At 33.9% G+C, this 22,500-nt stretch overlaps 1 protein-coding gene across 1 annotated transcript in view; it reads right to left on the reverse strand.

The window, feature by feature from the left end:
- Positions 1 to 19,171, reverse strand: part of LOC145259315 (CD151 antigen-like) — a 175,074-nt gene extending 155,903 nt beyond the window's left edge. Inside the window, exon 1 of the mRNA XM_080117208.1 lies at positions 18,812 to 19,171. The gene's annotated coding sequence lies outside the window, so the exon portion shown is untranslated. The remainder of the gene's footprint in view (positions 1 to 18,811) is intronic.
- Positions 19,172 to 22,500: the final 3,329 nt, after the last annotated feature.

Raw genomic sequence — 22,500 nt, forward strand, 5'->3', positions numbered from 1 at the left:
CTTCAGTTGGCTACTGTTTTCATCTGACCTAACACGAATATATTTCATGTTTAGGGTGTTGTAAAAGAAGAAAGTTCATGAGAAAAAATCCAAAAGCGTAAATTAATTAAAATATTTCATTAATGGCGCATTCATAGAAATTGATGAAGATCGGAATTCATTTCGTAGAGTGTATGAAAGTAATGCTAAAGAGATTTGAATAATGTTATAGAAAGATATTTAAAGAATCTGAGTGATTTATTTTTTTCTGTTTAATGCTATAAACATGGTTCCATTCTAAAAGAAATATTAGGCGTGATATCTGTTAACCTACTTACGTGGTGACTGTCTCCTCTGTTTGCAGTATGACTACTCTTTGTCATTTAATGTTACACTAGTATAAAACCTCCTGGTGAGAGGCGCGGATATGCTTATGTGTAAGTAATGTGTAACCGTCTACATAATTTACTACACACTGAAGTACCATCATACTTTAACAGCTTGTCTTATTTTTATTCTACTAATTTATTTTATTAACAATTTTTGACCATATTTTAGTCCTTTAAATCTAAGAGATGTATATTTAATGTTTTCGCTTCATGCATTTATCTCTTTGTTTTCACTTCAACGAGATGGATAGCATATTTAATCCTATTTTAATTCTTCTTAGGATTGTAACTTTCATGTATCCTTACAATAACTCAATCCTAACTATCCATGTAGGGTCGCAGAAAAAAACCTGGTTTGGAACTCGGGTGCGGGACTATCCGTCTGGGTATTAATGAATCCGAAGATGTCTTCAAGCATGTGTCTCGGTCCTCGAAGGATCACCCGAGGATATGACTTTAAAAGGAAAACCTGTGTTGCTAAAATCATACATCCTGGCGCCAAAAAAAAAGGGGGGAGAGAAACCTCCTTAGTCCTGTCCTAGAGCTTTTGATTTAAACAAATTATCAGTTTTCAAACCTAAACTGATCAAGGAGTAGATGAGCTCTACCTATCGTTTGGATTTCATACACTTTCTGTTCCTATTAGCCAAGGGCAGAGATACGATCATAAGGAATCAGCACAGCCACTAAGTGGTTGACCTTGTTTCCTGCCTAGGACAATGACCACTGTTCTCCTCTCCCGCCTCATTCCATCTCCTAAAACTCGGCATTTTGGAGATGTTGATTGCCTCATATGTTCACATGATTAGACTGGACCGCTCTCGTCGGACAGATTTAAGAGTGCCGGTTTGACAGTTTGTGTGGCTGCTATATTCCGAGTTGTATAATATTGGGATAGTTGTAACGCCATTTTGCGTCTTTAAAAATCTATGCACCAATCTGTAGTAAGTTTTCTGAGATCACACATCTATGGATAAAGACTTGTGTGCATATTTGGTATTGTGCACATCCACATTGTCCAGCACCTCTGATCTAAAAACTGAAACTATGAATAAAATTACAGATAAAACAAAAAATACAATCAAACTAGCAAGCTCAAACAAAACCCGTCCGTCTCCTTCCTTGAGGCTTGCATTTAGAAATGTATGTGAACTTAAAACTAACTTGACGATGTAGAATAATTTCTCCTAGCAAACTCCCCGGATATCTTAGCGCGAAGCGAAACTAATCTACCTCTCTCCATCCCCTCTAACCACTTAAATATTTTTTGTTATCTCCAACTTTGCCGTAAGTACTCATAGATATGCACGGACTAAGAGTCTATATTCGAAACACCTTCCCCTGGACTAGAGAGGGTAAACTAGTATCAGACGAGACGACCAAGATTTTATGTGTTTTAGACTAAATCTGCGACATAGCATTAGCTACTAATATTTTCTCTACCGTTCGTCTACAATCAAGGATGCATCTTAATCAACCATGTCTCTAACAGCATAGATATAACACTCTCCCTAGATACTAATGTCCAAGTACATGTATTTGGTTACTTTAGTGTCCACCATAGTAATTCGTTTGGTTTCTCTAGTTGCATAGACGCAGCTGGTAGTCACAGATAGTCACGTTCTCGATCCATCTATCAGAGCGACGTGATAAACACACCTCACTTCTACTATTTCTGACTACAGTTCTTGATGATTTTGAAATAAATGTCCACAACCCATTCGGAAATGTTGATTACACGGTGATACTGGTAAAAATTACCCTAAACTCTCGATCAGATGTTAAAGACCCGTTAGTCAAAATAACAAGGAACTTCAAAAAGGCTGATTAGGAAGTCATCAGGAATCACGTAAGAGACACTATATGGAATAGTATTTTTTTCTCTTCTTTCGGACTTGTGTGCAAATGAGATTACAGAATGGTTCACATCAGCCATTGAAGAACTTGTTTCCACACGGAAGTTCTTTAGCAAACCCCATTTTCTCCAGTGGTCCAATTCTACCTTTACAAAGGCAACATGAATACTGCAGACTTATTCGACTTAAGTTCAGTACAAATAGGCAAAGTTATATAGAAGCTAGAAATAATTATAAGAGTGAAATAGCCACAGCCAAAAAAACGCATTCTGAAGAAACACGAAACGCATCGAGTCTATAGTGAACCGTTACAACCGTTCAATGTGATTTGTGTCTAGCTCGAACACACAGACACAAAACAAGCTAAGCGCGGTAGCATACACACGCAGAATAAGGTGATCGGGCACGCGACACGAATGGCATGCCCTGACCTTCAGTTCCGGTGAGATTTAACCCTAGTCTTCTGTTTTGCCCTTCCTCTCTCTCTCTCTCTCTCTCTCTTTCTCTCTCTCTCTCTCTCTCTCGCCTGGGTATCAAGCTGTTCATACGTAAAAATTCGCACGCTCTATGAAGATGCACTCGAAGAGCAACAAACAGACTTATAAGGTAAGGCGATCTGATCCTTCACAAACTTTAATATCGACCAAGAGCAATCGAACATAACTTATCAAGAACAATCAATTATTCCTAAAATACAACAATGCTAAGGAACTCTTATAACACTTGGTACACAAATAGACCTTTCAAATTAGCTATGTCTATCTATGCACATCACAAAGACGTTATCATGTTATTTTACTTTGTTATAAATAAATGTATCTTGTAAATTTTGTAACTCGGTATTTGGTTGTAATTAAGGTCGGGGTTTTGAACACGTTTTTTTTTTATTCTTTAGAGATAGGTAGTAACAGATATTAGGAACCCACAATTTCTGGGAGATTTATAACAATGTACTAAATTATGGACAGTTGACAATGCCACTATTATCTGAAAACACTGCGGTTGTTTCCACGGCAACCGAAAAGGCGAACTGCTTGCCAGACAGTTTACCTTCAACGCAACTTGAGACTCAACAAACCACCCATCTTCTAATTTTCCTTTTATGAAAATAACCTCTCTCGTGTTCGTGATACTTTAAAAAATAAATCCTGGAGACGTGTGGTCCTAGTCTCTACCCTGCTATATTATTTTAAAAAAAATGATCTACTGACGTTGTTCTGGTTCACTCCAAACTCTAAAACAAACGCCTTATCGAATCTTTCTTTTACCTGGAAAACTGTTCAATTCAATTATTGTCCCATAAGTCTTCTCCCCCCTCTTTGCAAAATGTCTGATGCATTAATTGATCAAACACTAGTCTACCACCCCATCTCTACTATCATATAAACGAACTTTGCCTCTGTGTATGTGGATTCGTTCCCTATGGACTCGAAAACGGTTGGGACGATTTTATGAAATTTCACACAAAAGTACTTTATGTGCCTACAAGTGTTCTAAGATAGATTTTGTATCGGAATATCATCGATAAGTATCTATAATCGGTAATCGAAGTAATCCGATGAAAGAAGGAACAGGCGATTTTGACCAAACTTAACACCTTACACATTGCTATTAATTTGCTATTGTTCTCAGGTCCCTACTCATTTACTAATAATTCACTATTAATCTCAAACTCAAAATTATTTGCTATTGGATTACTATTACTTTCAACTGAAAACCTATTTACTATTAATTCACTATTAATCTCAAACACAAAATTATTTGCTACTAATTTACCATTTTTCTCAACTACGAAACTTATTTACTATTAATTCCCAATTTATCTCACCCCCAAATTTTTTGCTACTTCTTTACTATTGTTCTTTACACCAAACTTATTTACTCTGAATTCACTATTAATCTCAACCCCAAAATTATTTGCTATTAATTTACTATTACTCTCAACACCAATCTTATTTACTACTTGCATTTCTGCCCGGCTTTGCTCGGGCCCTATGTACTGTTCCTTACTTTCCCTACGTGTGAATACACTTTATGTAAGATTTCGAATGTTTAGACCAAAATTGTCTGAGTAATTTCGTAGAGACTGCAGAAGTCAATTTATTTTACATTTGACCCATACTTTGACCCCTTAACATTTATTATTATGGCCTCAAATCAAAACACAATGTTTTACCCATATCCAAGTTACCTACATTTTAAATTTAAAGTCTTTGGACCCAAAATCGGCAGAGCAATTTGGTAGAATTTGCAAAGGCCAATTCTTTAAACTTTGACATTTGGCAGCAAGATTTTCTCCCCAAAACTGATTAAAATGGTTGCCAAATGTCTGAATACTTTTTATGTATAAATTTAAAATGTTTAGACATAAAATTTGCTGAGTAGTTTGCTAGACACCGCAAAGGTAAAAGCTTTTGAACTTTGAACCCTTGGCAGCTCAAATTTTCGACCCAAACCGATTTAAAAGCTTGCCCTATCTCTAAATACCCTTTTTGTAAAATTTCAAATGTTTAGACCAGAAATTGTCTGAGTAATTTGGTAGAGAACGCAGAGGTCACTTTAAAAAAAAAAAAAAACTCTGACCCCAATTTTGACCTCTTAATATTTAGTTTTGAGAGCTTTAATCAAATTAAAAAGTTTGATCCATGTCAAATACCTTACATTTAAAATTTCAAGTGTTTAGACTACAAAATTTGCAGAGGAGTTTGGTAGAGTTTTCAAAGATCAAGCCGTTGAACTTTGACCCCTCAACAGCCAAATTTCTGGCCGAAAACAGATTTAAAAGATTTTCCCGAATCTCAATATCCCTTATGTCAAATCTCGAGTCTCTAGACCGAAAATTGACTGACCTTTTCACTTTTATAGATAGATAGATAGATAGATAGATAGATAGATAGGTAAGTAGATAGATAGATAGATAGATTAATTCACTATTAATCTCAAACCCAAAAGTATTTGCCATTAATTTACTATTTTCTCAACACCAAACATATTTACTACTAGCATGGGTGCCCGGCGTTGCCTGAGTGTTTAGAGGTGTGTGTTGAGCAAAAAAAAAAGTGGTAGTAGGAAGGCAGGCTCGAACCCGTACCGCAGAGCGGGGGAAAGAACGGGAAAAAACGTGACGTCTTTGCTGTTACGACAACCGCCAAACCGGAAGTGACGCAGGTTTAAATTAAGGCTAGACAATCGAAAAGAGGGGATAACTTCCGAAATCATTTAAAAAAAGAAAGAAAAAGCGACCTCTCCTTGTAGAAAAGTGTCCAGTTGAAAGTGAGATTTTAATGTTTTTAGCCAATTTTTTGATATCTGTGGCCTGAAAGGCCGACCTTCAAAACGATACTAATCTTGTGAACATCCGCCGCCTCTGTCCAAACTTTTAGGCAGACATGTAAACATACATACATACATAATTTATATGTTGGTAGCTCAAATTTTCGACCCAAACCGATTAAAAAGCTAGCCCTTTCTCTGAATACCCTTTATGAAAAATTTCAAATGTTTAGATTAGAAATTGTCTGAGTAATATGGTAGAGACCGCAGCGGTCAATTTATTTTTTAACTTTGACTTAAAAAAAAAATTTTTTATTACATTTTCACCCCAAACAAGGCACATTGCTACTTTGGTGTAGGGGGCTACTATCAGGGGCAGCAACTACTGGGGCACTATGTAGAGATTTGAGCAGCAAGATGTCCGTTCACGTACCACTTGAACTTCTGCATGTCAGTACAGTTGGGGAATGGAATTCACGAGTCTAGCGGTTCTGGGGAAGAAACTACTGGAGAAAAAGGTTATCTTGCATCTAGGGATCTCTACTGTGAAGGGATGGGATTTAGCTGCTTGTCGGATTTGTCGGGGGTATTTACGTCGTGGGGGAACAAGTGTCTGCAGTTCGTCAGAGCATTCACCATTAAAATACTTGTAGAACAGGCAAAGGGATGCAACGTTTCGTCGATGGGACAGAGGCTGAAGCTTAGATGCCAGTTCAGGGCCTATCAGATTGGCGACTCTTTTTTGAACTTTATCTAGGAGCGAGAGACAAGCAGCAGATGCACCAGCCCAAATGTGACAGCAATACTCCATACATGGGGGAATGGTGGCCTTATAGAGGTACAGGATACTTTCAGGTGGCAGTAGTTTTCTAGCACGGTAGAGAGAGCCTACCTTCTTCGCAGCGGCCTGGCAATGTTTTCAATGTAATTGTTCCAACTCATGTTTCCTGTGAACGTTAGGCCAAGCAGTTTGAAAGATGTACTCTAAGATAGGGAGTCACTTCTATTATGTCAATAAGTTAGATCCATGTCCATGAAACGTATATCTAAAATTTCAAATGTTTAGAACCAAAATTGGCGGTGGAGCCTGGTAGAGTTCTCAAAGGTCAAATCGTTGAACTTTGACCCCTTATTATTTTTTTTAATTTTTAACATTGACCTCTATTCTGACCTCTTAACATTTATTCTTTTGGGCTCAAATCAAGTTATTAAGTTAGATCCATGTCAAGGAACCTATATCTAAAATTTCAAGTGTTTAGACCCAAAATTAGCGGAGCAGTCTGGTAGAGTTCTTAATGGTCAAATCGTTGAACTTTGACCCCTTATCTGCCAAATTTCTGACCGAAAACAGATTAAAAAGATTTTCCCAAATCTCACTACCCTGTATATCAAATTTCCAGTCTGTAGAGTGATAATTTGAGTTATTGTGTAGGGAAATGTACACAGACAGACACACACGCACCGACAGACAATTTCACTTTTATATATATATATATATATATATATATATATATATATATATATATATATATATATATATATATAGGAGCATGGGAGCCCGGCGTTTCCCGGGTGTTTGGAGGTGTATGCAGAGCAAAAAAAAAATTTTAGCCTTAACCCCTAGATATTATATCCATGTCCAAGGAACCTATATCTAAAATTTCAAGTGTTTACCCCCAAAATTGTCGGAGGAGTTTGGTAGAGTTCTCAAAGCTCAAATTGTTGAACTTTGACCCCTTAACAGCCAAATTTCTGGCCAAAAACCGATCACATAGATTTTCCCAAATCTCAGTACCCTGTATATCAAATTTCGAGTCTGTAGACTGAAAATTGACAGAGTTATTGTGACGGAAAATGTACACAGACACACAGACAGACAGACAGGTTCACTTATATATATATATATATATATATATATATATATATATATATATATATATATTATAATAAATACTATCCACGGACATTTATTTTTCATATTCTCAAACAATTGTCAATGTGACTTATATAACTCTGCCCCTGGTCGACCCACCCTCGTCTCGATATTAATTCAATTTCAGGTTATTAATTCGTTACAAACGATATATATATATATATATATATATATATATATATATATATAGAGAGAGAGAGAGAGAGAGAGAGAGAGAGAGAGACAGACAGACAGACAGACAGACAGACAGACAGAGAGAGAGACGGAGAGAGAGACAGAGGGTATGAATGACAGAGAGATAGAGAGAAAGAGAGAGAGAGAGAGAGAGAGAGAGAGAGAGAAAAGAGAGATTACAGAAATTAAGTAACGTTGAGTCTGGTCAGTACTAAAATTAGTGGCAGTTTTGTAATTCCAGGTGCTGTATGTGCTCTCCCTGTTTTCAGTTGTCCTGAAATTCTCCTTGTCACTAGACTTTAGCAGTGTCGATTCTAGAGAAGTATAGTTGAGGATTGTGCAACACTTGCCTCATACCTCCACGCGCAGTTAATCTTACAGGAGGTATCCATTGTCTTTCAGGACTTAACGGAGACGATGATATATATATATATATATATATATATATATATATATATATATATATATATATATATGTATGTAACTGACTCAAATCAAGCGTTGAGTCAGTTGCATACATTCAACTGGTCAATGAGGTTGTGAAGTTATTTGTTTAGCAATAGACTGGCGGTTTTTTCTCGTGTTATTATTCTGGTGTATTTTTCTCGTAGTTACACCATTCATCTTTTCATCGATTATAGCCTTCAATTAATCGGAATCTAGATCACAGTTGATTGAATAGACCACATTGTCTCCCGAACCCGAATTCATAACAAATAGCTTTTCAGTCATACTAGCATTCGCAAGAATACATTTCACGCAGAGTAAAAAACAGCGAAAAAAAGTCAGTTCATAAAATAAAATCTCTCTCTCTCTCTCTCTCTCTCTCCCTCCCCCCCTCTCTCTCTCTTTTTCTCTCTCTCTTTCTTTCTCTCTCTCTCTCTCTCTCTCTCTCTCTATATATATATATATATATATATATATATATATATATATATATATAAATGTAAATTTGGTTCGTTACAAATGAATAAAACCATATTTCTACGTTACCAATTTATTTGAAATTTTCAGACAACCCATCTTTAGAGTCGAGGCATGTTTTTATGTTATTAAAATAAATTTACCTCGCGAATTATTAAAATATTAAATAAAATAAATATATATTTTTTTACCGTTAGTGCGAATCTGTTCTGTTGATAAAACTGAACTTCCGGTTCGATTCGTTTCACAGCCACGAATTGAAGAAACATTTCATTTTCTCGTAAGTAAAAAAAAAACATAATTCATTTGTTTATCTTACAAATTTTTTAATTTACACATTTTTTCTTTATCATATAAGGCCAAAAAAAAAAGTTTGTCGCATGCTTTTTGAGTTTTTTTTTTGTTGTTTTTCGATATAAGATTGGTTGGTAAAGTACAGTTTTTTTTTTGTCAGCACTATTTTTTAAATCGTATTTCCAGGTTTAATTACAGCTTTATATGTTTTTTTATTTCAATTGTAAGGTTAAAATACACCCTCCCCTCCCCATGTTAAGAATGGCTTTTTAAATAATAACGTTATTATTTCAACACGGATCACTCTCTGCATGAGTACTGTACTTTCACCTAACAATTTAATAAACAAAAGATGGTACTTATGCAGAGAAGGTACCGTGCTGAAATAATACCGTTATTTAGAAAGCTATTCTTAACATGGGGAGGGAGTTTTGCATCTATTCTAAAATATGAATGCTTTTTCTTTATTAAAGAAATTGGGTACTCGTGCACTTATTGATCCGTGCTGAAATAATAACGTTATTATTTAAAAAGCCATTCTTAACATGGGGAAAAGAGGGTGTTTTGTAACTATTCTGGACTTTCACCTAACAATTTAATAGACAAAAATTAAACTTAAGCAGACAAGGAACAGTACAGAAGCATTAACATTATTTAGAATACAATTGAATAATAAAAAAAAAACTTTAATTAAACTTGGAAATACGATTTAAAAAATAGTACGGATCGGTAAGTGCATTAGCCCCATAAATTTATCTAATTCTTAGACTTAGTTCACAATACATTGTAGTCTACTTTGTACGATAGAGAACCTACTGTGGATTTTATTAAAATATTTTGGAATAATAGATTGACTTAAAGTTCGAAAGCGCGTGTCTTAACAAAAAAAAAAAAACCCACTGTTCATTTTATACCGCAGGCCATTTTGCTTGTGCAGACCTACAGAATATTTATTGTTAGATATAATTTAAAATATTTCAATTTTTCTAATGAACTTTTAAAATAAAAAAATACTATGTGTTCCCTACGCTTGACAAATATTTTCCTTTACTCAGATTACAAAAACAAATGAACAAAAAAGATGCAGAACAGGCGGGAAATTCAAAAAGCTCTCTAGTACAAGCATGAAAAGTTAGTTAGATGCTATAAGAATGAACTAGCACAGTTCGAGCGATGCTAACAAATTAAATCCCGTGACATCAGAATTAGTGTAAAAGAATGCATTTTGTTACGTTTAGTATTTGCAAATGCTGTTACTAGTTTCGTAAGAAATATTATTAATTCTAAGTTGCTAGATTAAAAAAAGAGTAGCTTCGGGTATTTTGAATTTTAAATATAATCTAATAAATTATCTATACTCCTATCAATTTGTTTTCGTGTATTGATATTCATATTAAACCCCGTTTTTCTATTTATTTAAAAAGAAACTACAACTTTCTTATATATGGGTCGTGGAATTGCATTTATCTGCAAAAGATCAAGCTAATTTGCATATTCTTTTAACATTCCTTTTAATTAATTCCCTATTAGTTTTGTTCGGTTTTCTTATGGGATTATTGTCTTTGGTTAATTATTACGTGTAATTATATACATGCAGATATTCTGCGTGATTTATACTTGCGTATAATTTGCATAACCAGGTTGTAGTAAATACAAACCTCTTTCTATAGATATCTATATATTTACATTTGTTTAAAAAATTCTGCCTACAAAACTCATCTGTCACTTTTTTGGTCTACAGACATGAAACATAATATATAGAGTATTCGAACGCATGCGAAATTTTTTATTTGGATTTTAGCCGGGGAAAATCGATGCAAAAGCGTGAAAAATTTAAAAAAAAAATGGAATTTACCAGATGACGGTCGAACGATGGCATTATAAATATGCATGCGTAACGTAATAACTATTGGTTCGTGTTTTAATTTTTAACCTTGCGGCAAACATGTCTTCAAAGCTCAGGCATTAACCTTAAAGGAAAAAGCAAATCGTAAGCTAAACGTTTTGGTTTTAATTCTTGGTGGTAGCGCACGAGTCATTTTTTGAAAAACTTTTTTAAATTATTAATATATTTTGAGCCCAATATAATATAACAATAAATACGAAATCTGCCTTAATCAAAATATCATATTTAAGCGTATTTTACGACTGGGCAATGTCGGGCTGCCTGATAGTTTAATAATAAAGCATAGTATTTATTCATCTACTATATAATAAGATGATTGCAGAAATTTCCTTTTGAACCAAAGTATCGTAGGTTTGCAACAACCAATGCAACATTAAATTCAATACATCCAGCCTGATAGCCAATATCTTATGTAGCTTTCAAATACCATTTTAGACACATTCAGTCGTGATAATAAAATGCTACATTGTATCCGACGAATAACACCATCCAAATCACAACATCTTTAGAGGAAGGGGTTCCTCATTTTCTCTGGAACTATTAAGTCCTAACACTGCTACCAGATGTCATCGGAACTAATTGCACATTTTCACAGATATTGTAATTACACTCATCATAATAGACACATAGACATAACATGATCTCTCCCATTTTTTGTCATAAATAATAAATGATAACAGTTCCCTTGTTAAAGTTCATCCATTCTAATTGGCTGAGCGCGAAACTTCTCATATTCCATAATTCGATTCTTAAGAATAAATGAACAGTTATTAAAATTAAAACCTGGCGTTAGAAAGAGACATGTTTTTTCGCACGGGCGTTAAGTTCATTACAGGCTTATATTGTTACAGTCGTGTGTGTGTGTGCGTGCATCTGTATGTGTGCATACATATTAAATTTTCACATACTTTAAATTGCAATATTATGATTGAAATTATATAATTATGGTTTTACTTATTTCGAGTTTGACTTTAAATAGTAAAATTAGGTTAATTACTCACATTAGATTTGTCTTTTAATTGCAGACTTGTGATTTTGATTAATTTAGATGTTGCTTAAAATTGTAACATCGTGATTTTGTTTAATTTTCATTTTGCCAAAAATTGCAAAATAAGAAAATTACTTCTTTTAGAAATTACTGCTAATAACAAAAAGAAAAAGATAGGGGCATACCTATTAGGTGCTTATTTTCCCATTTTGAAATAACTTTAATTATCAATATTATAATTACTTAATTTAACATTTGCCTTTAATAAAAAAAAGCAATTTCCAGATTTAAAATTATAACACTCGCTGCAGATTAAAGATATAAATTCCTACTGTGATTTATTAGTTTATTTCTAATTTTTGGTGAGCATTATCGCCAAATCTGGGTTCAAGTTAACCTCGCATTTATTTTCTACCGCGTAATGGATCGCGCCATTTTGAAATAAAGATTTTTTCCTTCGTAAACATTTACGGCAACCCTGTATTTTGAATACTTCTTATTGAATGGGATTATTTGTCTTAAAACAATTTATTTGCTTTTTTTCTTTGCTATTATAAATTTAATTGTCTGGCCTATTTACATATAAATTGGTTGCTAATTGTAGGAGGATGAGATTTTAATATCTCTTTCGTATTTTTTCTTGTGGATATTGCATGGTCTTGTTTAGTAAAGGTCTTTTATGATTTTGTTTTTCTTAATTTCGCTAATTTCGTTGTCACTAATTTTGTTATCGCTAATTTTCATTTATTCTCAGCCTACATGACATCATAATGGCAGCTTCTAACGATGTATTTGCCAAAATGGAAGCTAAAAAGTACTGTATTATGAGCATGGTGAAATGACCGAATGATAATTCCTTTCTGACCACGATCGAGTAGAGAGCATTTGACGTGGAAAAATGGTTAAATGAATTGAACGACTTATATGACAAGATGGTGCAGATAACAGAATTGGAAGAACTCAAAACCTTTGTAGAACAAGTTAAACTGGATTCTTCTGAATTGGACAAATCTTTCGGGACAGATTTTTTCACAGAAGGTTCTACTTTTGGATCACTGGTTGCTCACTTCTGTTTCGAAAGATCCCTAGTAATGTCAAAAGGGAATTAATGTCAAGAACGAAGGCGTGTTATCTTCCGTTTATATCTATTATATCACATCTTTTTGACATAATAGAATTTCTACAGGCAGCGATTTTGAATGTAAAGAAGCGGGAAAGTTGCCTGCCAAAACTGCACTTTTACGAGGACCTGTAGTAATTCTTGTGAACACTTGTATTGGAACGAGATCCATGAACCGTTTGGAGCTCGAGCCCCCACTAAAAATGGAATCTCATAAACCCTTTCCTTTCGCTGCCCTATTCACGGACAGTCTTAATTTTAAATTTGAAGTTACAAATTTGACAAAATAACATCTAATATAACGGAGGCAGGTTTTCGTCTGTCATGGTTGTATGAACTCTGCTTCATGACCTCGTCGGTTTGGACATTATAGAGCAAATAAAAAAGTTTCCGTAGAGTTAAATATCCTAATAGGACAGCATGGAAAATTTCCAATGAAATTATCTTATTTAGTATCGGGCGTAATGTTTTCAGGCCTAAATCCCATAGGGAAACTCTGACAGTGTTGCTACCCTTTGATTAAGTTTGTTTTTGACCGTTGAATCCTATGCCCTCATATTCTGACACATGTAGACTGTTTTTTTTTTAAGTCGAACGCGAAACAAAAAACTCTTTTTCTCTCGATTCCGTCTGAATCGATGAGAGTGCTTAACTATCTTCGTACGATGAAGCGAATATAGCTGTATTAAAAAAAAACATCGTGCTAGCAGATGGAAAATATTACGTGGATCTGTCCTGAGACTTCGAGAAGTTTTTTTCAGGTGGATTCTAATATATATGCAAAGGGTGGCAGATTAGAGAAACAAGGTTTATATAACGAATATTTACGATAGTTACGAAGGATATGAACAAATTGGTATCGTTGAATCTTACTCATGGAGAGTATGAAAAATATTGTTGGGTCCTTCATAGGCTCGTCATTAAGGAAGACCTTGGTGTCACCACAAAAATACATCTGGTTTTTATTTATTCCATGAAAAGGCGGGGTGGAGTTTTCATTACTAAGGCAGCATATGCTGGAGTAAACTTGACAGCACAACTGCTTGACCTACTATTGGTATTTAGGAAAATAACTATGTCCTTTTAGGCGATCTTCGTAAGGCTTTTCTGCAAATCCGTCTGCGAACTGAGCAGGACAAAAACAGATTCTGTTTTTGTTTTTTTCACAAAATGAATGAGAAATTGTGTACCTATAGGTATAATTCAGTCATATTTGGCTTAATGCCACCCCCTTCATTTTGAGCTACATACTCAAGTTTCATGCAGAGTGATATAACTTAGATGTGTTTTCCTCTGTAATTACCAAAAACTGTTATGTTGACAACTTAGTCACTATTGATCGTCATTACGACGCACTCCTTTCTATTTATAATATTGTCCGCGATAGATTAAAGAATGCAGGATTCGAGCTTCGGTCCTATTACTCCAACTGTACTGACTTGCAGAACAGGATGATCAAAAATAGGTCGATTAAGTCCCCTTTCCTACTTATGAAACGTCCTGGGTACCGTAATTCCCCTAGTCTAGATACGGTTAGACTGGCCCCTGCCATGATGGAAATTGAAGTTTAAACTAAGCGTGGGCTTCTTCCTCAAATTTAAAGTGCATATTATCTTTTAGTGTAACTGCTTTCAGTTACCATTCAAGGCAAGATCATTGTTAATCAACCTTGGAAAAGAAAACTGTCTTGGGACCAGGAGATCCCTGAAAATTTTATAACCTCTCGGCAAACCCTTGCTAAGGAGTTAAACAAGTTATGTGATTTTGAGTTTCCCAGACGTGTGGTGATAAAGGACTTCCGGCGGAGTTTATATGCTTTGGTGATGCATCTAAACTTTATATAAACTTTGGTGATGCATCTAAACTAAATTTTTTAATGTAAAATAAGGAACACAATGCTCCCTATTGTTCATTAAGGCGAAGATTGCTCCCAGTAAGTGGAACACCCTTCCTATCTTAGAACTTATGGCTATCTATCAGGTTGTTCCCAATGTGCTGAAGGCTTTGAAGCCTATCAATATATCCTTCTATTTCCCTTGTATATGATGCGCAAGTGACCCTATCTTAGGTATTAAACGGAAAAGGGTCTAAGAAAAATAGTTTTTGTGGAGAATAGTGTACTGGACATACAAAAATTGCTAGATAATATTAACCTAGAAATTAAAATTCTTTCTCAGTTCAAATATGTTCCTGCGTCTGAAAATCTTGTGTTGTCGAGAGGCTTTTCCGCCTTTAAGTTTAAGCAATTATATAATTTTGGGGCACACGGCCCCGATTAACTTACTATCGACTGGCCCGTTTCCCCCTTGCCTTGTCTTAATGACAAACAAAAAATTATATTTTGTATGTTTTCTAATGATCTCTGTACTGGCGAGAACGGTTTACTAATAAATATTTCTGATTTCTCTTGACTGGAGTAATCAATTTCATTGAGAAAGTTTTGCGGTTCTGCGATAAGTTTAGACACCGACACACAGAAACTATCCATAGAGCTAAATTGTTACCCCTTTTCTGTGCGCAGACGGAAGAATTTCCCTATGAGTTGGAATATTTGAACCAACCTTCAAATAAAGCTGTGCCTCCAAAGTTATCAGTTCTTGGTTTATTTATTGATAACGATCGTCTGTTCCGGACTAAAAGACGTATACAGAATTCCAACATTCACCCCTTTGAAGTTAAATTTCGTATACTTTTGGGAAAACATTATCGTTTAACTGATTTGTTTATTTAAGAAGCACATTTAAATTATTGCCATCTGGGAAAAAATTCAACAGTTTCATCGTTGAGGTTATCTGGTTTCTGGATTCTCCAAGGAAGGCAATCAGTAAGGAAAATTCTCCGAAATTGTATCATTTGTAAAAAAAAAAAAAAAAAGAAATTAATTCGTTGCCATATAAAGCACCCTCGAGTTCTCAACTGGCCACTTTTCAAAGAATCGGAATCAGAATCGGAAATCGTATCGGAATCGGAAATTTAGAACGGGATCAGTAATTGTATCGGAATCGAGAAAATTTTTTTGGAATAGTCCCATCACTAATATATATATATATGTGTGTGTGTGTTGGACATTAAAAGTTTTGCGGAACTTTACTTTTAATTTCAAATAATTTATTTTCAAATAAGTTATCGTTATATCTTACCTTTATATATTTATATATATTAAAGGGCGTTTTTCACTCTAACTCATCATATAAATAACAATCGTTTTAACACAATTATGTCTTATTATCAGAGCCTTGAATACAAGATGGAGAGAAGCAAATTCGCACATTTATTTTATTGCGATTCACGCCAGGCCTAGAAGCTGCTGAAACAGCTCGGATATCAACAAAGCGTTCGATCAATGAATCACTACTGAACGCACAGCACAATGGTGGTTTAAGAGATTTTGTGGCGTCGACGAGTGTATTGAAGATGATGATCGTAGTTGTCGGCTAACGGATGTTGACAACGATCTAATTAGAGCCTGAGTCAAAGCCAATTCACACAGACTCTTCGAGATCTTGTTTCTGAATCATACCTATCCTATACAATGATTTCTAACCACTTGAGAGAGATTTGAAAGACAAAAAAAAACATAAAAAAACATTGCTAAATGCGTTCTTCACGAATTGAACTCTAAAAAAAAAAAAAAAAAAAAAAAAAAAGAACGCCGCTAGGAAGTGCCACCTTCCCTTCTTTTACGCAAAAACAACGACCCGTTTCTCGACCGGGTCGTGACTTGCAATGAAAAGTAGGTTCTTTACGACAACCGACGATGTTCAGCCGACGAATCCCCATGACATTTTCAGAAACCAGAAGTCACCAAAATAATGTCATGCTGACTGTTTGTTGATCTGCAATTGCTCTCAGCCATTACAGATTTTTGAATGCTGGTGAAACCATTACGGCGAAGAAGTATTGTCAACAAATAGATAAGATTCATCAGAAACTTCGACAACACCCAATTTGGATAATTTATAGAACTTTTTTTTCGTACATATATATATATATATATATATATATATATATATATATATATATATATATATATATATATATATATGTGTGTGTGTGTGTGTGTGTGTGTTATTGGTAATTTATTCGTTAATAAAATACTATTGAATTAGCGATGTAGTTTTACATTTACTGTAAAGTTATAGATAAAACTTATGTAAAAAATAAATCTAAATTTTGAAACCGTTAGTTTTTATTTCTTATATAAGGATTTATAATTAGAATCGCAAATGTTAGAAAAAATCAAGAAAAGAACGTTTATCTACTCGTATCTTGTTTTGTCGTTTTAATAGGACAAATTAGTTTACCGGAGGTAAATCATGAACAGCTAATTAATAATGTTTTTGTGTAGAGCAAAATAATTGAATAATAAATATTTTAATAATATTATTAGTATAGGAATTTATAGGACCACATCATTTTTAAAACAAGCATTACTTTATGAAAGGAGTAAATATGTACTGTGATCTTTGCATATGTTCAGCTTCATAAATTCAGTTAATAAATTTTGATAGTCTAGTTGAATCTGATTACATTTTAAAAAAATTTTATTATTAATATTTTGGGAAAAGCATGTCATAGAGTTTGTGAATAACTTTTTACTTTTAATTTTGAACCTAAATAAGAAACATTTAGAAGTATGGTCGATATCCGATGAATCAATTATGGCGCTATAAAATAACGTCTGTCGTATGCAGTGAATTCAATTTTATGTATTTCAGAATGATGTTTATGTACTCTATAATTACTAAGAGATGTTTATTCTTACAGAGGTGGAAACTTTTAAAAATTACATTTCCTTCTATCAACAATTTCCTTCGCCATATACTTTTTACTTTAATGAAAAAACAAAAAACAAACAAAAAGAAAAACAAAAACTATCTAAGTGGGTTTTTTTTCTGATGAACACATATCTGTCTCTGGGAACGTTTTTGCTGAACTTTCGTTATTCAACAAAACGCGTGTAAGACGAACTATATTAACATATAAATAAACTATTAATAGTGTAACATAAGCACATCTGGTTTGAGAATGATAAGTAACAATATATATATATATATATATATATATATATATATATATATATATATCCGTGTGTGTGTAATGGGGTATATGTCTCAGAAGTGGTAAAATTAATTGCACAAACGAAGATCAAAATCAAGATATAACGATAGTGACCTTTATGCGTATTGCATTTATTTTGATTTTGATAAAAATTCATTATACGATGGATTTCACAGAAGTAATTTCTCCTGTTTCATATGTTATGAACGTGTGGCAGAAGCAGAGACGTGTCATTGAATCTGGGAAAAGTACATTCTAGAATACAAAAAAATCGCTCGTTTTAATTGTATTATTCCCGCATTCGTATCTCTTCAACTTTTTAGATAAAAAGATAGTAAGCTTTACTTTTAGAACGAAACTCGTATGAAAAGAATTATCTAGATGCCTATGCAAGCCATCGATCATTGCTAGCAAAAGTATATTGTGAATGATGGTGACTATATAGAAGATTTAAATTCTAGGGCACAAAAGATCGCTTGTTTTAATAATACCACTCCCATCTTCATATCTCTTCAGTTTTGGAGTGAAAAAGTAAGAAAGTCTTATTTTTGGAACAACCCTCGTTTAAGTAAATGTCTAAAATCTAAGGATTAAGATAGAGTGGTCTTTAGAAAAAAGTGAAATCCAGGAAATCATGCTTCATTAGTGTCTGCAAAATAAGAATTAATTTTAATGCAAATTTGACAAATTACAATTTTTAAATCGGACATTATGCCCATATTGCGCCCTGTAAAACCAATTTAAAATACTAAAAAGACTGTAAATCTGAAGATATTTGTTAATTGATGTATAATATCTATTGTTAAAAGTTCATAAAGATCGGAAGTATCTTAATTTTTACGCCTTTTAAACCTCTTTGCCTTAACCTAAAAACTAATTTCATATAATGCGACAAAATAACGGAGAAATCTTACCTTATTCTGCTACACGAGATCCAACTTGTGTTTTGCAAGTAAAACACTTCCTGTAAACACACTGCTCGTTAGCAGAAAAAATCCAGTATCGTAACAAAATCTCTCAGATGTGGTGTTACCATAGCATTTAGTTCTGCTCAGATGCTGCAAAAAGTCACCTCGTCATGGCTGGTCGCCAAGTTACGGCTTTGGATTGAGTGAGGGAGACAAAAGAGAGAAAGAGATAGAGAGAGATAGAGAGACACACACACACACACAAAGAAACAGAGAAAGAGAGAGATGGGGAAGGAAGATTTCAGACGGATGACACCTTGAATGCTGAAATAACAACAGCACCAAGGACATCATATCACGTGCTGTAAACTGATACTGTCGTAGATTGAGCAGAATATTAATTTATTATTCCGTTCACAGATAACAAGCATGCTTGCTCTTTTTCTGTCTCTCAGTCACTTTCTCTCGTTTTCTCTCTTTCTATTTCTTACTTTTTCCCTTCGCTTGTCTCATCTTCCCCTCACTTCGAAGCTGTTTTGTTCCTATAAAATCCTGTTCCACTAATATCATTGCTTCAATAATTCCTGGTTTTCGGGCTAGGACTATAGTATCGTACCTGTTCGTCTGATACGCAGATTTTTTTTATTTATTTATGCATTTTTTATTAAAACTTTTGCTCTTTTTACGTGATGTTGGATATAACTACATGAGGAAAACAACTTTGTTTAGCTTTGCGCTCGTGGTGACACAAATGCGTACTGATTAATTACAGTTTTCAATTAATGTCTGTGTATAAAAAGCTATTTTTAAAATCTTTTTGCAGAAAACCAATCATACTCTCTAAAGTTTGACACTCTGATATCTAAAAAAGAGCAAATTTGCATATTGAAAATCGGAAGTCGCTGCGTGCGGATTTTAAATATTTTTTTTTCTTTTCGAGAATTATGAATTAAAAGAAGAAAAACATTTTATCGCTCTATCAGACACGAATATTTGAATGTTTATTTCCTGGCACAGGTGCATTTTGATGAACTAATGACTCACCGCAAATCAATGTCTAAAGGGCACTTGAGGAGAAGGGTTACTGAGTTTGTCAAGTAGATGGCGAAACAACAACAGGAGAATTGGTAACAATGGTTGAAGCTGGGAAGAATTTCATTTTTAAGAGGACGATACCATAAGAATTTGTTAATTTTCGACTTGAAAACGATAATAGTTAGCAAACATGCACTCTTGTGTTATTCTTTTCCACAACGGGTGATTCTTAGGAAAGAACTGTTCGCATGGAAGTTCAATTTAGTTATAGGTACACAGGGGAAGAAAGGAAAATTATTTACAGTGGGTTACGTTATGGCGTTTATCGATTTTTATCAAAATAAAATAATTATATTTTAAACAAATACTTTTTAAATATTTTATTTGTTTTAAATAAATAATTTTATATAATTCGCTAAAACTTTAGTTTTATAAAATTGTCTCCACCAATCACTGGTGCAAGATCGATAGTCTTAGAGAACGTCAATTGCCAGTAAGAACTACCTGTCGGTTAACTTACAAATTTAAAAGTGATTTTCGTATTTCATATAACACATAAAGCATGTCATAATATTTAAAAGTACAATTATTTTGCTAATATATATCATCTTACCGATAAAATTTACATTGGTTGTGAAACTACATGATTAGAGAGAAATTTTCTTGCATGTAATTATACGGATGTTTACTTAGAGCTTTAACACACGTGTCGGAGTGTTTTACAGCCGTTTTATTCAGGAATGATGTCATTTCCGGTGTTATGGTAAGAATACAGATATGGATGGAGCAGAGGCAGTTAGAAGTAGGAGTGGCAGTGCGTGCTGTTATAATAATCTAGAATTCTCTTTACAGTTCGTGGACGAAAACGATAGTACTACAATAGATACGACATTGTCCTTTTGCCAATAGGCGATGTTCCTCTTTTCTGCCGTTCTACGTTTTTACTCTTGTTTGTTCTTTCTGTTTACTATCAATGTCAATTCTACGCGTTTTCTTTCTTTTCTCGGTCTGCCCCACCGTCTCCCTCTTTACTTCCTTCTATAGCCTTTCTCTCTCTAGTCTTTTTTGTCTCAAATATTCCTTTCTTTCTTTTTTCTATGGTTTTATCTTCGTCTCTCCACGTCCTCTCTATTTGCGATCATCCTTCATTACTCCTTGCTGTTAATTTTTTTCTCTTTCGGCTTCTCTACCTCTTTTCTTTATTTCTTTCTCTTTATCGCTCTGATTTTTTTTCCATCTCTTTCAAACCTTCTCATCCTCCACTCTCATACTCTAAGTTTGTGGTTTAAGATTTCTGCCTATTTTTCTCTTTCTTTATCCCTCTTTGTGTTTCTGGCTTTATATGTTTTGTCTTTTATTCATTCATTCCACTTTCTCGACCCTCTTTCTTTCTCTCTCTCTCTCTGTCTCTCTCTCTCTCTCTCTATATATATATATATATATATATATATATATATATATATGTGTGTGTGTGTGGCTTTATATCTTTGTTTTTGTCTTTAAATTATCCTATTTCTTTTGTTTCTTTCTTTATCTTTATCTCTATATCTGTTTCCAGATATATATTGTCTACCTTTTCTCTTTTATCTTTTCTATCCTCTCTCTTTCCCCTCATACTTGTCTCCATTCACTTTCTGCCTTTTTCATTCACTTCCGCTTCTTTGTCTTTTTCACTGTCTCTCTCCCACTTTCTCACACCTCTCTCTCCTCATCCGTCTACTTTTGTTTGTTCTTTTATAATTCACTCATTTTAAAGAACAAAGATACATTCTTCATCAAAGAAATGCTTTTGAAATAGCTATTATCATCAAATTTCTTTGATACATTTTTTAATGCATCCACAAATATTTTTACGGGGGTTCTGTCCACAAATTACAAAGTCTGTTATTGTAATCTCTAAACACGTAAATCACATGGGCGTACCTTATGAACAAACTTTATTGTATTACTCAACTAATTTAAATCACGTTATGATTTGTAGCTAACGATTATAATAACAAGAACATGTTTTTTAGTTGCGACCATTCTATATTCACCTTTAATGAAATTAAACATGATACCCCCCCCCCCGAAATCCATTTTTTCGTACTGCTTGATAATTTAGCGTAAAAATTATTGAATTATATATTAAATAAAAACACACATAAAAGAAATTCGCGGGGTTTAGATCAAAATGCATGAATCAATCCAACCCAAAGTGTAACTGCATTTTTAGGGTTGTTGGCCTCAGTATTATCAGAGTGATTTACCTTGGATTATATCCAAGTTTTCACTTTTAAATTACACTGGCCAACAACAAACGAATATTTCTTGACTGAAGAACAAGATTAACCTTTTTAGGCTTTAATGTTGAGGTAAGATTAGGTTAAATTTGACAAGATTCATCAAATTTTCTTTGTAAGAATGTAATTTTCTTGGACTCATTCTAAGGTGATGAACTCTCTAATGCATTACCCTCTCCCTGGGGTGATTTTTTTTTTGTTTATTGTCGGTCGCATAAGGCGCCTCTACCAGAAAATGCTAAGTGATTTATTTTAAGATATTTTTGATACTCGAACAGAATTGGTTTATCTTATCTGGCCTTGTACCACATCTAGTTACAGTTAGCAGTCGTTCAATAGAACTCCTAAGGAAGATTATGTAGCTTTTAGAATGTCTTT

This window comes from Euprymna scolopes, chromosome 34, assembly GCF_053919585.1.
Source record: "Euprymna scolopes isolate OS-2025 chromosome 34, ASM5391958v1, whole genome shotgun sequence".
Lineage (NCBI taxonomy): Eukaryota > Metazoa > Mollusca > Cephalopoda > Sepiida > Sepiolidae > Euprymna > Euprymna scolopes.